This window comes from Sturnira hondurensis, unplaced genomic scaffold (assembly GCF_014824575.4).
Source record: "Sturnira hondurensis isolate 20B ecotype Veracruz unplaced genomic scaffold, ASM1482457v3 Scaffold0021354, whole genome shotgun sequence".
NCBI lineage: Eukaryota > Metazoa > Chordata > Mammalia > Chiroptera > Phyllostomidae > Sturnira > Sturnira hondurensis.
Window position 1 is genome coordinate 26,341,861 of NW_028093985.1, and position 13,286 is coordinate 26,355,146.

At 36.0% G+C, this 13,286-nt stretch overlaps 1 pseudogene; it reads left to right on the forward strand.

Moving 5' to 3' along the window:
- Positions 1-8,167, forward strand: part of LOC118977470 (keratin, type II cytoskeletal 8-like) — a 78,820-nt pseudogene extending 70,653 nt beyond the window's left edge.
- The last annotated feature ends 5,119 nt before the right edge of the window (positions 8,168-13,286 follow it).

Below are 13,286 nucleotides of genomic sequence, written 5' to 3' on the forward strand. Positions count from 1 at the left end.
ATGGCCAGATTACTTTTTACTCAGTTCTAAGGATATGAAACATTTGGATAGGATGAATATTATCAATACTGATTATTCTTTTTTACATAAGATTTTAGCTCAAATATTATTCATAAATAGATAAAAATAAATTAATAAGAAATAAAAATATTTAAGTTATTAAATTATGTTACTTGCTACACTAAAAAATAATGCGGGGGTTTACTGTTCCCATTTTCTCATATTATTGATATTATCTTACATTTTTCTATTTGTGAAAATCTTTTCTTTGACTAAAGATGTCACCCACAAACCATCTCTTTCTTGAGAAATATTTTGATACATTTCTAACAATCAGTTTAGGCTAACATGAAACCCTCCAAAAAATCTGTGGCTCACAATAACAAAGCCTTATTTTTCATATTTTATGTGCATTGTTGGGCAGCTGCAACTCTGCTCTCCGTCATCTACTACACAGCAGCCCGTACTTGGGGTCCTGCTTGTCTGTTAGGAGAGGGGTAAGAAAAATGTGACAAACCCAAACTCATTCTTAAACCTTAATTTAGAAGTTATTCATTCACTTCTGTCCCCAAGGCATTAACCAAAGCAATCCATAGGACCCACTCTAAACTGTGTGAGGTCTCAAGGTGACTACTCTGAAGAAGATTGAGACCTTATTGTCCTATGTACAATGTTTCTTGTATTTTGTATCTTCTTCAGTAAATGTCTCTATTTATCACATTATATGTCTGAATACTTTCTAAACAGACCTTGTACGTTAACAATAATATAATATATAACATTGACTATTGTAAAAAGGTAGAAAGGGGAGACAAATCAGTTTTTTTTATTTTAGTTCTGTGTTCTTGTCAACTCTGTTATTGTTCCCTATATTATAAAAATCTTATTGGGTATGTGTCTTTTTTTAATTTCATTCTCTTCCAATATTTACCTCACCTTTCAAGCCATACTTTTAAAAATTCTGCTTTTCACAGGATTTCAGTCACAATCCCATATTTTGGGGAGTTTCTTTGATATTTTCAACTTTTATTTGGACCATTTCTTCATTGAACAAATGTATATTGTTTTTCTAGCACTAATTTGATTCAGCCTTCTACAGGAGTTTTGAAAATGTGTGTTCATGTATTTTCTCCCCAAATAAAATTTTGATAATGTAGTTCACAAAACTGAAGCTTCACTATATATTTCTCCATTATGCAAGAACAACTGTTTTTAAGCTGCGGTACCCACTACTGCCGTGACAGCTAGACTTCCTAAAGGCCTTTTCTGCCCCAAATATAATGTGAACAAAGCTAGTATTTTTGAAAGAGTGGTATGGCTTTTGATGTTGTATTCACTTCTCCCAGTTTGTGCTTTGTGTATACAGAAATCCATACTACCCCCTGCTAATGGTTACTTAATGGTTAATAGATAATTTTGGGATTAAGAAAAGGAATATTGACCTCTGGCTAGAGATCTAGTATATTAATAAAATAATATATATTGTGTGAATTGAGGTACTTGCTTCCATACTATTTTGTGAAAGGGATAACAATTGCATATCACAGGGAAGAAGGTAAGAAAAGCACCAAGGGAATTTATGTTACAGAAACTACTAAAAAAGAGAGCCACACAAAGAAAATAATGCCATCAGGGTAGTACACTTTATAAAATCAAGGAGGGAAAAGCCAGTAAAGCATTTATTTGACCAAGGAATTAGAAATTGAAAATCCAGGAAAAGTCTCATTGTCTAAACATTTATAGGATGATATGTGAACACCCCATTTAAGGAAGTAAGTTTGAAACTATTTTAAAAATGTAGATGGTTTCACATGGCTATTGAATCACCTTCTTTCACACAGTTTGTTATTCTTATAGTGGAATATTAAGAAAGAGGTAAGAGTTATAGTTCATGATAAAATAAGGACAGATAAAAAAGAGGGCTTAATGACATTATCTAGTATTTTACCATTTTCTTGAGTATTTTCTATTAAAAAGGTTAAAACTACTTTAACTGCTGTTAATTTAGCAAAACCAACATAAATAAAATAACCATTTAACTAATATTGAGAGTTAACTCTCAATATTAGACTGGATTTTCTGGTACAGTACAATCTGATCATATTATTAAGCACTTAAATATATAAGTTTGCTTTCAGGAAACAAACCTGACATTTTGGACTCAGAGTGGAAGAAGAAAATGGGAAACAGATGGATGAGAGAGAAAGCATGTAGAAAATCAATGAAGAGGAAAGTTGCTTGACATCTGTCAGAAAAGAAATTTCAAAGAAGTTAAAGGGTAAAGCAAGGTAGTAAAGGACATAAGCTCAGTTTAAAAACTTTAACTTTGAAAATAACTGATGACTTGCTTGAAGTACTCAGTAAAAATATTGTAGTGGACTTTCTATCCTTCACCCCTTCAGATTTTGGCATTCCTTTGGGAAACTGAATTTGCCCCAATATTATTCCTTACTGGCTGGGGCTGATGCCAATCATATCTCAATTTCTGTGTCTGGTCTAGTCAATCAGAATATTCCCTCCCCTAAACAGAGGGAGCTGCTTTCTGAAATACATGCATAATTAAGCCAGCATAATAACCATGCTATTAAATATTTTGAAACAATTAGAAAAAAAGGAATTGTTTTTCCATGGTAATGTCAGCTGACAGTCTGGAGATGTAGTGGTCATCTTTACCATTATATTATAGAAGGTTTTGAGAATAGAGCCAATAGAGAAGAAAGAAAGCAGGAGATAAAGAAAGATATCACAACAGCTCTATTAACTGGGTGTTCAGATTGCCATTTTATAAAACAAATTGAAGGTCAGGTACTTAATTTTCCTGGTCATTCAACCATTGGCGTTAACTGGCTGTGTAAGAACACAGACCTAGGACTGTGTGATACTAGGTCCTTTGCACTTTTCACATGAGTTTGAATTTCATATGTGATCTTTTTGTGCTGTTGTTCCTTTTCTGTTCTAATATTCTCTGATTGGAGGTGAGCTATTTTATATCCTTTGTGAGCTAAAAATACGTGAGTAAAGGAAAGGAGAAAGAAAAATAGATTTTATTTTATATTCTTCTTCATTTAGTTTTATCTTGTTCTTTCTCAATACTTTTCAATTAATTCATAGGTGATCTTTCATTTGATTTACTAAGAAACTCTTGGAATTTACAGGGTATGTTATAACCCATTTAGAAACAATGAAACATGTAGGTATATATCCAAAATAACAGAAGAAGATAAATTATTAAGACATACATTCATATATTTTACAACTGAAAAAGAAAAAAATCATCTGCATTATACAAACTTCACTAATTCATTTTAAAAAATAATACGAAACACCTAAAACCAATTCATTCTGTGATAACCTGAGAAGTCAAATAACTTATAAATCTCTTCTTGAAGTACTTTATAGTGCAGAACACACTTCATAAAATAAATAATGAAGAGCTTATACATTAAAAACCAAGCCAATAAATATAGTTAAATGTGTTAGGAATTTTGAGGAAAATATAATATGATAGAATGATTTATATCACATCAACTCTTATCTAATAATAACTTCAAACATAGACATGAAGTACAGTTTATACTGACATCTGGGCTGTGGTGAAAAAAGATATCTGTACCTTCAAAGAATGAATGAGTGGATTGATGTTAAATTTTTTCCTCATGCATTAGGTTTTGAGTTCATGCATAAAAAAAGATTGAGTAACCTGCTCATTTCTTAAGAATTATTAGCAGATCATTTATGTCCAGTTTTACTCAATAGATTTTAACTCTTGTTAAAGAGTTAACTGGGTCCAATTTTCACTAAAATAGAAAACTTAAATTCTAAAGAAATAGTTCCTGACTAACATTTAAGCTAACATTTAGGAGATCAGAGACCCTGCCTCCCCCCCCCCCCCATTATTGTATTGGCTAGGCTTAGATTTAGATGCATAAATAAAATAGAAGTTCATTTATCTCTTACATAAAAGATGTCTAGAGGTCTAGAAATAAGTAGTCAGTGCAAGGTTGGTAATATAAAATTCACTGGGGCAAAAGAATCTCTTTCCATCTGAAAGCTTTGCACCTCCATCCTTGAAGAAGTTCCACACTTTCCCACCTAAATGTGAACAGTCAGAATTTAGAGAAATGGCCACTTACCTAGTTGCAAAGAAGGCTAGAAAATGTAGTCTTCTGTCCCAAGCTGTAGTGACCCAGCAAAAACAAACAACAAATAAATAAATAATTTGTTTAAAAAGCTTCTATTAGTAAAAGAAAAAAGAAAAGCAAATAATCTTTAGCCTTTGCTAAAATTGCCCTCTCTGAATTGCCTAGCATATCTAAGTCCTCGTTTTATCTGTTTTTCCAGAGTTATTTCACACCTTCATATCTCTGCACTTGGGTCCCTCTCTCAGGATCTGTCTCCTGCCCTTTTCCACTGTGTGGGGATACCCTTCTATAGCTTGAAACTTGCAATGAGACAAATCTTCTTCCAGCAAGTTAGTCTTTGTTACAAACCCAGTCTTAAATGAAACACAAAAGGGGTTTGATAGAAGTCACAGATGGTGAGCCATTGTGTTCCTTGATAGTAACTAAAAGGTAAACTAAATAAAAACAATTTTTAAAATAATTTTTTTATTTAATTCTTGTTCAAGTACAGCTTTCTGTCTTATATTCCTAACCCTGCCCGCCCCCCACCCCATGCTCCCCACCTCCCTCCCATTTCCGCCCCCCACCCTTAGTTATTGTCCATGTGTCCTTTATACTTGTTCATGTGAGTCCATCCCCTTTTCCCCTGTGATTCTCTCCTCTCTCCCCTCTGGACCCTGTCAGCCTGTTCCATAATTGAGTGTCATTGGTCATATTTTGTTTGCTTGTTTGTTTTGTTTAGATCCCCGTTAACGGTGATATCATATGGTATTTGTCTTTCACCGCCTGGCTTATTTCGCTCAGCATAATACTTTCCAGTTCCATCCATGATGTTGCAAAGGGTTAAATAAAAACAGTTTTTATTGTTTATATCATGTTATCTTTCTTGAGTAAAGCAACTGGTTCTTTGTTTTTAAAAAAGATTATAAATGATCCTCAAAATGATTCTTTACTAATATATTCGAATATTCGCTCCTATTTTTTATCTTGATTTTCTTTTTCTGAGAAGGTCTAACGGATGCATTAGCTATGTGTGTGAGTGCTTTCCTTTCTCCCTTTCATGCTTAATGGCTTTCTTAATGAAGAATGCGGAAAGGATTGCTCTTAAAGTACAATGTGGCTTAAATCAAAAAAGCTTCTCATTTACCTTTTTAAATCACTGTTTTATTAATTTTATCTCTACAAAAAACATAAATTCAGAGCAGCTATGAGTTCTATGCTGGGGCAGTCCTGGGAAAACACCCCCCCCCCCCACACACACACATACTCCAACTCTGTCCAGGGCTTGCCTTATACATGGGAATAAGGAAATATTTAAAACATATATATATATTTTAAATATTTCCTTTATTTATTTAGAGAGAGGGGAAGGGACGGAGAAAGAGAGGGAGAGAAGCATTAATGTGTGGTTGCCTCTCACATGACCTGCACTGGGAACCTGGCCTGCAACCCAGGCATGTACCCTGACTGAGAATCGAAGTGGCTACCCTTTGGTCCACAGCCAGAGTTCAATCCACTGAGCTACACCAGCCAGGGGTCCAAATATATTTTTAAAAATTGTGATAGTTTTAGACAACAAGGGTTCCACAAAAGCGAACAATGTGTGGGAAAGACAGGATTTCAGAGACGGTCTTTCATTAAGGAAATGACTTTTGAGCCATGGCCTGCAGGACAGGCAGGAAGGGTTATTTGAGTGAGGAATAAAAGGAAAGTATTCCAGGCTAGAGAACACATGCATCCCAACACATCCATGGAATGGAAATGAAGCAGCAATGCATGTCCACCTATTTCACTGACATCTGTAGATCACCTACTACCCTAAGAGTGTGGCAGGACAAGATTGTAAGATACTGCTTGTGGCTGGCCTTGAAATGTTTACAGGCAAGGGGGAAGAAGAGCCCTTATAAATGAATGCAAAGTAGCAGCATATATATACCTATTAGAAGCATTTCAAAGTTATCCCAGGCAGAAAGAAAACTGTCACTGTCCAGTTCTCCTCAGCAGGAAAAGGGAGGCTCCACAGAGAAGCTTGCTCTTGAGAATCGAGGCCTTAAATTTTCTAACTAATGAGCCTCCCATTTCTACGTCTTGTTTTCTTCTGTAAACTTTATCTGTTTTTATTTAAAAAACCCTATAATTTGCACAGCTTCGTGTTAGTAGATGAGAAAAATGCAAGAAGCCTTAAAATATTATTTTTGAAATAGAAATGCTGGCCTTTCCTTAAGGAATTTATTCTATTTATCTATCTATCTATCTATCTATCTATCTATCTATCTATCTATCTATCTATCATCTATTATCTCCATCTACTGTTCCACAGAGTCCTTTAGTCAAACCAAACCTCAGGCAAAAGCCCAACTTGTCAAATGGAAGTCCGCTAACTAATTCAGATTGGAGTATCAAGATCAAAGATAGGAAGCTGACAAGGTGGTCCTAATGCTTCCTCTCACTCCGTGAGAAATGAGCTATGTGGTCCTTTCCTAGTGACAGATTTTGTGGATATAGGAAGCTATACCCTAGTTATTTTTGTGTTTGTTTTTAAGATATATCTTATATTCATGTATTTTAAATTGCCTTACACACTTAAGAATACATATTTTGCCAATTTTAGAAGTCTCCACATGCAAGTAAATTTTAAAATATTTAAATTTGTCATGACAGCTGGACAGAATAATTCTAGAGAAAGGATAATTTTTCAAACATTATAAATGAAAGCAAAAAAGCACTAGAAGCCCATGAAAATAAAACTATTGATAAGAAATGTATAAACAAGAGGTAATTCTGAAAACTAATACTTAGTTGAAAAGTTCTTATTAAATAATCAGATTTAAAGTTGCAATAAGGCAGCATTTTGGCTCCTTCTCAAATCTCTGGGTTGGCCTCCTTGCCTCCACTGCTCCAGCCCTACCATGTCCACAGGGGTGACTCAGAGACCTACAAGGTGTCCGCCTCTGGCCCCTGAGCCTTCAGCAGCCACTCAGACTCCAGTGGATCCAACATCAGCTCCTCCACCTTTTCCAGGGTGGGCAGCAGCAACCAATTGGCCAGGTCACCAACGTGAACCACCAGCCAGGGGCTTTGGTGGCTGGGAGTCAAAGCCACCAAGTGAACCAGAACTGGCTGAGCCCCCTGAAGTGTAAAGTGGACCCCAATATCCAGGCCTTGCACAACCAGGAGAAAGAGCAGATCAAGAGCCTCAACAAGTTTGCTCCATTCATCAGTAAGATACAGAGCCTGGGACAACAGAATAAGATTCTGGAGAACAAGTGCATTCTCCTGCAGCAGAAGCAGATGACCCACCATAACATGGACAATGTGGTTGAGAGCTACATCAACAACTCTCAGTGGCAGCTGGAAATACTGGCCCAGGAGAAGCCAAGGCTGGAGGCAGTTTGGCAACACGCAGAGGCCGGTGGAGGACTTGAAGAATAAATACGAGGATGCGATCAACAAGTGCACAGAGATGCAGAATGAGGCTGTCCTCATCAAGAAAGATGTGAATGAAGTTTACATGAACAAGGTAGAGCTGAAGTCTCACCTGGAGAGACTGACTGATGAGACCAACTTCTACAGGTAACTTTATGAAGAGGAGATTTGTGAGCTGCAGAGCCAGATCTCCGACACGTCCGTGGTGCTGTCCATGGACAGCAGCATCTCTGTGGACCGGACATCATCATTGCAGATGTCAAGGCCCAGTATGAAGAGATCACCAATCACAGCCAGAATGAGGCTGAAATCAAGTACCAGATCGAAAGCAGGACCTCGCCTGGCAGCTGCATAAGTATTAGGAGCTCATGAATGTCAAACTGGCCCTGGATGTGGAGGTTACCACTTAGAAGCTGGATGAGAACTGACTGGAGTATGGGATGCAGAACATGAGTTTCCATATCAAGACCACTCGTGGATACTCAGGTGGACTGAGTCCAGCTTACCTGAACCTTAACTATGGTTAAGGTTCAGGCCAGCTTAGACTGTGGTGAGGACCCTGGCTCCTGCAGCCACATGAGTGACAGCTCCCCCAAATGGTGGTTGTGAAGAAGATTGAGATGCATGAAGGGAAGCTGGTGTCCGAGCCACCTGGCATCCCGCCCAGGTAAACAGGGAGAAAGGAGCTATGTGTGGGAGCATAGAGCACAGGAGACCTACCTGAATCTCAGTCTCAGGCCTCAGCTCACCCTTGGGGTGGGGGAGTTTACTGCCTGGGGAACCCTCTCTTACCCAAGCCCCTGACTAAAAGCAAAATCAAGTGATTTTTTTCCAAAATAGTCTCAGCTGTCTCTGCCAAAAAATAAAAATAATAAAGCATGAAAAAATAAAGAGGCAAAGATAAAAATGTAAATGAAAAGCCCTTCCTGAATGTCTTTGTCAGTTCAATAAATCTAGGATAACATGACATTATATATTTTGTACTTTCCTGTTATAATAACTAATTACATGATTATAAACTAAAGAGGAAAACAAATTTAAATCAAATGAGAATATTACTGTAGAGACTTTTTTAAAAAAATTACAGTTACCTCCATTTGCATTTCATTTGTAAATCATTCTAGGTTCAAATTCATTTTTTCTTAAGGAGATGAAAAAACAGAAGTTCAAACAGAAATTTGATTCTGATATTTCCATAAAGCAATGAAGAAAATCAAATAGAGAAATTATAGCTATGGTTAGATAATGCAGAACTTAATGGCTATGTAGTTAAATTCAATCATAAAAAGAATCACGAGTACAATTAATAAAGTAAATCCAGGAACTTGGCACTCCATTTGGGTAGATAAAAGTATCATTGCTGCTTTTCTTTATTTTAATATCCTGTGTTGACTTTGATGAGAAAAAATGGCTAAGAAGAACTTCTGGATAATCTTTAAAAGGTCTAATTGATGCCTGTACAAAAAAATATTGGATAATGTATGATTCGTTCCTGCCTGCTGAAAGTTCATGGAGTTCATCATACACACCAAACGTCCCTTTATACAGAAGGAGACACAGTGGGTAAGGCTCAGCAGTAGTTGTTAGTAACCACATTCCACGAGGCAAAATCATATCAAAAACTACAATTCTTTTTCTTTAAAACCTTAAAAAAACACCCCTAGCTCCTTACAAGTTTAAAAACCAAAGCAAATAGAATACTGAAATATTATCAATGAAGCATTAGCAAAAGGATTTTTCCCAATGTTTCAAAGAAAAGAATATTGTGAAGGTCCAAAATGCTATTTTTCATATTTCACAATTCTTGACTGATGTGAAAAAAAATTAGTCAATCTAAAAGTGATAACCTGGATTGTGTAAATAATCAAATTTATCAATTAGAGTTCTGTTAGTTGCAAATGACTGAAAATTAAATTCAAAATGGGAAGGTAATTATATTCAGTAATAAATTGGCTGGCTTTGAGAAAGAAGACAGGACCTCAACGAGGCTATCAAGGCTCCATTGCTCTATCTCCATCTCTGGTTTTATTTAATTTTTATTTTACTGATTTTTAAAGAGATAGAGGTAAGGGGACGGGGGGGGAGAGAGAGAGAGAGAGAAAACAATTTGTTTTTCCACTTCATGCATTCATTGATTGCTTCTTGTATGTGCCCTGATGCAGGACTGACTCCTCAACTTTGGCATATTGGAATAATGCTTTAACCAACTGAGCTACCCACTAGAGCATTTTCCACTTTCTCTGACTAGGATAAACTCATATTATAACCATACAGATACCTTATTTTCTTTACTGTGGCCTTTTATTTTGATTTTTTTCCTTTGACTTGAACTCTTCTTAGCTAATGCCCAGAGTCACCCACCTTCTTTCCTTTATTTAATCATTAAACCTTCAGGACAGCATCTTGAGGTTCTGGTCAGTATCTAGTAGTCTTGGACCAGGATCTTGGGTCTATTGAAAATAAAGATAGAGTTTTCAATCAAAGTAAATATAATATCTTGGCCTCAGTTGTATTTTAGCTCAGACCCAGGAAAACAAAATAATCCCACAGAACAAATTGTTGCAAAATTGGACAGAACTACTCCATAGTTGACATCAGGACCATATGCAATGATCAATTAACCCCTACCCTAATACTGACCAATCAGTAGAGACAGCAACCAAAACTCTATTAGTCACAATGATTAAATATTTTCCTCTATATAATCCATCCCCTGTAATCCATCAGAAAGCCATGACTTTATATATTAGCTACCTGTGATTCCAGGCATGGCTCCATGTCCTTAATAAATCCTTACTTTCTTGGCAAACAAACCCCCTCAGTCTGGTAACAGTATCCTGGTGGCATAGAGCTCCTGTTCCTGCCTTTTCTCAGGTCTAATCCAATAGGAGTATCTGCTTACACAGCCCCTGTTAAGCACATGCCTATCACAAATTCTACCACTGTGATCAAGAATATAGCATACACTGATTGGCCGAGTCTCTATCACATAGCTACTGCTGTAGCTGCTGTCAAAGCTTCTCTTGGAATGTATGATGTGGGAAAGGTTAGAGAGAAAGGTACAAAAGAATGCAGACACTGTTACTAGGATAGAAAATGGGTAAAGAAGAAGCAAAATGTAACTATTCATTATAACATTTTTATCAATTTTCTGGGAATATTTGTGCTATGGATAGAATGTTTACGTTTCCATTAAAATTTATACATTGAAACCCCATTTGCCAATGTGATAGTATTTGGAGTTGATGCCTTTGAGAGGTAATTAAGGTTAGATAGTTCATGAGGTCGGTGCCTTCATAATGAGACTAATGACTTCGTAAAAAGAAGATGAGATGGATCTTGAACTTTTCACCACGTGAGAAAAACAGTAAGGAGGATCTCACCAGGATTAGACTGTGGCACTGTGATCTCATGCTTCCCAGTTTCCAGGACTGTGAAAAATAAATGTTTGTTGCTCAGTCCAACAGTCTATAGTATTGTTGTTACAGCAGCCAGAAGTGACTAAGATAATTTCCTGCTTCAATGCTATAATACATAACTTTAACCAATAGAATGTTCACAATATAGCGTGCTTGGTGACTAATGATCATTTATTGTTATTACATTATCCTTCCAAGTTTTAAAAATAATAAAACACTAAATAAGCAGAAAATAATAAAACACTAAATAAGCCGAAAATAAATATTTTTGCTTCTTGCTAATACTTCATGGGTTAATCTGTTTCCTCTTTTAAGCTATAATGTAAACCTATATTTATACTGTGCTGTCCTCCTTTATGAATATGCCAACTTTAAATTATTACAGTTTATATTCTTAAACTATTGGAAATATTTCAGGAAAGAAAGGCCGAAGAAAGAAAGATGAAAATAAAGAGAAATAATGGAAATAAAGAAAAAGAGAGGATGACAGAGAGGGAAGAAGAAATGAAGGATAAAAAGAAAGGAAGACCAAGAAAGAAGGAAAAAAATACATTTTATTAACATAATCATTGTTTATTTACAATGAGGATACTTTAATCAGGTGTTATTAAGCAAATTTATTTTCGCTCTCTTATTTGCTTTCAAATTGTTGACTAAAGAGATTTCTTTGTGAGAGGAAAAAAAAAACCTAAGGAGACAGCAGAGAAACAAGCCTCTCCTGCTGGCTTTCAGTCCTTTCACCCAGACGTGAAGGAATTCAGCTGAGTTTACCATCAGATAACTGCAGCGCACCATTGCCCACACAGTCCCGTGTGTCAGCTATAGGGGGCGACCGCGGGATGGTGTTATCCGGTAGCATTTATGTTCTATCACCACTGCTTAAGTATTTCTTTTTTGCCCTAGTTTGAGAAAAAGGTTGTTTAAGTGAGAAGTTGTTTCCATATATTTTAACTTAAGATTGAAAAGACTCAATCCGTCATGGAGCATACAAACATACCTCAGAAAATTTAAATAAAAAAGAGGGATAAAATTTTGCATTAGATAAGTACAGATCTGATTAAGCAAAAATGGCTCAAAGTACTTGGATTACTTTGAATTTTCTTGACTCCAGGATACATTCCCCTGTTGTCGCATCAAAATATATGCCTTATTTTTTATTCAGTAATGGTATTTTATATGGAATATTCAAAGAATGAAGATGGGGATAGAAATATTTTTATAATTATTTATCAATCGAGTTCTAAGTTTCTTGCTTCAAATTTAAGTAAGACGTTTTATAGAATTTAGTCTCATATTGAATTACTTGCATTGAAATTATTTCCAAAGATGTCTAAAACAGATCAATAAGAAATTTAAATAAATTATCATGTTGAAACTTTTTACTAAATATTTAATTTATTACATAGTTTATGCAGAAGCTATGTCACAGCTCAGAGGATTATTTCACATTTCCTATATTAAAAAATCTTTATTTTATAACCCTATATAAACTAGGAATTCTTTTTTCATCTACAACAGTTAAATTAGGGTAAGTTTGGAAACCACTAAAATATTTAAAGGTCTATAAAATGTTTGTATTGTGTTCCTTCTCTCTCTTTGGGAAGGGTCGGGGGTACCAGGGTGCTCTGAGTGTCCCTAGCCTCTGGACGGTGAGGTGAAGGAGCATTTTGATGCTTTATAAGGAAGGGCTGCTGTGCACACAGCCACAAACACAGCCAAACCACAGAATCATCTGCTTTGCCATCACCACCCTGACTTCAATTTCCCCTGTTTCTATGAACCTAGGGTAATCAGGTGGTATCTTAGTGCTGGGTAGTCATAGTTTACCTATACACATGCCAAGCAGAACTAGGTGGATTCTCCTGCTGGTCACATTTCACCTGACCAGCCAAAAAGCATATATTAGTCCCCTGATCATCACCCTGGAGGGTTTGGAACAATAAAGTTTACTTCGAGACAAGAAGCCGATCAGAATATATGTTATTTTAATTTCAAGCTAACCTGTCATTCCAGGGTAAATTCTCTATTATATTTATGTAGGTCCTGTCCCTTTCCCAAATTTCAGTATTGTATTTCTAATTTTCTTCATCCCCCAGAAGCCAGTTTTTTTAAATCTAAAAATAGAAATTCTCTCTTACAGATTAAAAAGTAGACATGATTACTGCCTTATAAAATTTATGGTGTGTTGCTCAAAGGGGTGGGGGAAGAGATACATATCTCTAATACCTTTTAGTATGTTAAAATACTCTCAAACCAGGACCCACTGATGAAGTTACAAACCATTCTAGCTGACCCTTTAACTTATTACTGCTTTCTGCTC